Source organism: Cicer arietinum, chromosome 5 (assembly GCF_000331145.2).
Source record: "Cicer arietinum cultivar CDC Frontier isolate Library 1 chromosome 5, Cicar.CDCFrontier_v2.0, whole genome shotgun sequence".
Classification (NCBI taxonomy): domain Eukaryota; kingdom Viridiplantae; phylum Streptophyta; class Magnoliopsida; order Fabales; family Fabaceae; genus Cicer; species Cicer arietinum.
In genome coordinates, this window is record NC_021164.2 from 43630966 (window position 1) to 43635767 (window position 4802).

A 4802-nucleotide genomic window follows, 5' to 3' on the forward strand; every position below is an offset into this window, starting at 1 on the left:
TCAATCGATTTCCCAATCGATTGAATCAAGCCAGAGTTCAAAATTTCACTAAAAACGATTTGGAAATCGATTGGCATTAAGTCAGGGGCTCAGTCATCCTGTCAATCGATTGCCCAATCGATTGAATCAAGCCCAGGATTCTGTTTTCATCAAAATCCTTCACCCCAATCGATTGCCTAATCGATTGGCTCAGTGAAAATCCTCAGTTTTAGTCGTATGATTGATTGCTCATGAATCTATCCATGTCTTGATTTGTTATATTATAATTAGGGGATTGAGAACCTCATGTTGCTTTCATTTTTAATTGGCAAATATTGTATTGAACTCTTCGCATATTGGAAATCCTGTTAAGGTGCATGCTTAGTTGAAAAGTCATTTTGAGCATTTAAAAACTTAATTGCTATGTGTTAACTGTTATTTTTCGGTTGGTGACCCTTTACAATTATTGTGGAAATCTGGGCTTTGCCCTCAGATGAGAGTCAGGACGGTCCTGCCGGTTCGTACCCTACGGACGGGAATGGAGATGGGAACGCTTGACTGCAGTTACGTTAGGAGGATCTCACGGGGCGCGTGGAGATCACTCAGGGTGTATAGCTTTTTGGTAGGATGATCAGATTAGAATGATGTATAGGGACTAGGTGTCCTTCTTTTTGGATTGGAGTATTTTTAGTTTGGAAAACTGTACTTATACTAATATTGTCAGTTTGACTTCTTATTTGAATGGGTTCCATGTACCATTTGTTGTTGTGTAAATGTTTTGGATTTATAATTGGAGAAACTTTTCCGCTGCTTGTAAATTATAATGACTCAATTATTTATCCAAAGGCATTTCATGATTTAATTCTCTGTTTTATTTTAATTCCTTTTGAAAAAAAAAATACACCCTCGCTTTGAAAAATGGGGTGTTACATTTAACGCACACGAAAATATCACCACAAATATATAATGCAAATCTATATGTAAACTCACTCAAAATCTTGTCCTCTAAAATACTTTTGCTAAAATACCATTAAAATTTTTTTGAAAATAAATTACGTAACTAAACATATTATTTATAGTTTATATTATTCATTAAATCAAATATATATACAATTATCAAACCATAAGAAACTCACACATATAAGGACAACTAATCATAAAATTAATCAATATTCTAAAATAATTTTAACACCAAATTAATTTCTTTAAAATCCTATTTAATTAATAAAACAGTTGATTATGAAATTTGGGATGTTACAATTCTATCCAACTTAGGGAAATTTTGTCCTCGAAATTTGTAATGAAGAAAAGCAAATCATTATTTAAATTACCACAATCAAGATTGAAGCTTAGTCTCTGAAGATATAATAAACATGACGAGGGCATTCATAATTTATTTAAGTGCAACATGAGTTAACAACACATATCACATTTAGCATTCAATTATGGATGACCATACCATAGAGTCACTCACTATAATCTACAAATAAAACATATAGCCTTAGTTGGTAATTACTTACTAGATTTAATTGGGGTGAAATGAAACATATTTCAAGTACATTGTTAGCTTATACTAGATAATTATTACTAACAACTTTATCAACTAATGTAAGTTGAACAAGACAAATAATTATCACACATATTTTAATATTGATAATTTATAACTATTTTTAAATAGTAAATTTAGAGGATGTTACAAAGTACTTCCACTCAGTTTGGCTCTAGGTGGTACTTGTTCACTTACCTTGCCACTCGTCGTTGTCACTGTATTGATATTATTTCGTGGATTGGAACTGTGTAACTCGGCAAATTTCCAGGCGCTCTTTGTGCCATTTGTTGGGCAAGTTGACCCAGTTGGGTTTCCAGATTCTTTATTGATGCAGAGTGATTTTTCTGGATGGCTCTTGACTCTTCAATGAAAGAACTTGTGCTTGTTACTAACTTCTCCTAGCACTCTCCCAAACAGCTTTTCGAGGTGGAATTTGAATTTGTTTGAGCTCCTTGTTGACCTTGAGATCCACCCTGCTGATCTCTCCAATAAAAATTTGGATGATTTCTCCAACCAGGGTTGTACGTACTAGAGTAAGGATTGTTCTGCTTCCTATTATTACACCCAAAATTCACCTCTTCTAGATCTTCTATATAATTTTCATCCATGGCTTCACAGGCTCCATTTTTATGTGCTCCCCCACAAAAGTTACAACCAATATGTTTCAATAATTTGACAGCGGTTACTTGGGGTTGTATATTTAGGGCTTCCATCCTCTTCTTTATCTCAGCGACAATAACATCTTCTATCTGTTTTGAGAGAAACCTGCATGGAGCCAACCCATCATCCATAACATTCAATTCCAATATACCACTTGTTGACCCACCACCTCTGTCATAAAACATCATTTGTTCATTTGATTCCATGATCTCAATAATTTTGCGTGCTTCTAATGCGGTCTTGTAATTCAAAGAACTCCCTGTTGTAGTATCTAACATAATTCTAGTGTTAGGCCTTAAACCATTACATAATATTTGCATATGGGCAGTGTCGTCATAATCATGATTGGGGCATCCTGCTAGTAAACTCTTGAACCTCCTATAAGTGTCACAAAGAGATTCTCCCTCTTTTTGTTTGTAACTAGAAATCTCTTGCCTCTTTCTAACGAACACAGCTGGGGGAAAGTATTGTTCTAAGAACTTATCTTCAAGGTCATCCCGCTTGGTGATGCTACTGGCAAGAAATGAGTTAAGCTACTCCTTAGCATCATCTTTCAATGACAATGGAAATAATCTCAATCTCTTGCCTTCTTCAGAACAACCATTCATTTTCACTGTTTCACATAATTCAAAGAAGTTTGTGAGGTGTCTATTGGCGTCTTTGTTATGTTTACCAGAAAAATGAATTTCCTTCAACTCTCGGAATAAAGTGGGGCTCACTTCAAACTTGTTAACTGTAACCAGTTCGTTATAGATGGCCAACCGAGCACGGTTTCTATTTCGATTCCATACTCGCCGAGGGTAAGTTCAGGTGGTGGTGGATCAGCCATTTCCGCAAATATGGAGAAATCCTCCAAATCCTCTTCTTCCACTACTAAATGTATTTCCCTTTGTCTCCTTTCTCGAACCTCTTTTTGATTTGCTTTCGCAATTTTTTCGATCTCTGGATCAAAGAAAAGTTCAGCCGACGACTGGTCTCGCATACAAGGTTAGACAAATTGTGAGTAATTAACAGTTTTAAAATAAAAAAAGATAAATAGTTAAGTTGAAATTAAAAAATTTTAAAGTAGAAATTTTTTAATTTTCCTTTTCAAAATTAAAAATAAAAAAAAAGCAAAAATTTTATTGTAGATCAAAAACTTTCAACTAGGTAAATAAATTAAATTCAATAGTGATATGGAAATCCTCGGCAACGGCGCCAAAAACTTGATAGCGTTTCAGCAAGTGTACTGAATCGTCGCAAGTAATAATAAAATGGTAGTCCCGAGTGTCGAACTCAAGGACTACGTTTTACTATCGTTATATTTAATTACTAAAATTGAAAAAAAAAAGTTTCCAAATTAATTGAAATAATATTGAAAATGAACAACAACAATAAAAATGATCCTTTATAATAAGAAAAATGTCAAGAATGAGTTTCACTTCGAATCCAACCTTGGTGTCTAATTTGATCCTAGTTACTGGATTCCTTTATTGAATTATTACTGAATTCTCTTTATTATTCTTGCCCTAATGTCTTAGTGACAAAACCTTTAATTCCAAAGTAACCCATAATTCCTTAGTGGATTTAAGATTAGAATTAAGCATTATCGTACAAGAATTCTCTTTTTAAATTATTGTCTCTCCAACTAATTTAATTGGTTTCATGACCTGCATTTATCCATAGACTACAAATTCATTAATTTCTTATCTCAAGCATTCGTAAAGTCCACTTCCGTTTCAAAATACCAATCGTAGAAATTTTTAATGTTGATCAAGCAATAAACAACATTAAGCACAGAGATGAGAAAAATATTTCAATAAACTCATTCTTATAACTAGAAATCAAATCATAAAAATAAGGGTTTCATCTTGTTACACTCATCCCTAACAAATAGGGTTTAGTTACTCATGACAGAGATAGAAAAGATAGAGATTAGAGAAGCATTTGTCCATCTTGGGTGAGATTGCAATAAAAAACCCCAACTAAGTCAGGATAGACAGGACCTTTGTAGCCTATAAACTCTTCAACATGTTGTGCCTTGAGTAACTCAGGAAAGTTAAAGGCAGAGAAAGAGTTTAAAGTACCGTACTTTGGAATGATAAGTCGCTTGTCCGAGTAGAATGTGCGAAAACGATCAATTTCTTCCGGTGTGTGTAGAAGCCGGGATAAATCCGTGATGTTGGGATTCCTTGTTTATTTTCTTGAAGGACCCACTACTGCATGCTTGGTTCTTGGTCCTCGTTTGCGGGCATCCATGGCGAGAAGGGAGGTTTTGGGGAAAAATGGGTTTGAGAGAAATCTTAGAAATCTGATGATTAATGCCAAGAAAGAAGTAAGGATTGATGTAGTGTGCAAGGTTGGGTGAATGGGTAACTGAGTGAAAGGAGGATCGACGAGATTTTGGAAGAGGAGAGGAGAGGCTACAGCTGTGTATTCGAATACCAAATGTAAAATAACCCTAAAATGTGAAACAGCTTTTATATCTGGGCAAAAATGCGAAGGTGTATTCGACTACACCTTGTTGTATTCGAATACACATTGTTCTGGGAACGTGTATTCGACTACACATTAGTTGTATTCGAATACAATAATTTCTGGAAAAGTGTGTATTCGAATACATACATTTGTATTC

At 34.5% G+C, this 4802-nt stretch overlaps 1 non-coding gene across 1 annotated transcript; it reads left to right on the forward strand.

The window, feature by feature from the left end:
• The first annotated feature begins 2524 nt into the window (after nucleotides 1–2524).
• On the forward strand, nucleotides 2525–2631 carry LOC113784392 (small nucleolar RNA R71). Its single transcript, XR_003470428.1, has one exon. It is a non-coding gene; the product is annotated as a small nucleolar RNA R71 (small nucleolar RNA).
• The last annotated feature ends 2171 nt before the right edge of the window (nucleotides 2632–4802 follow it).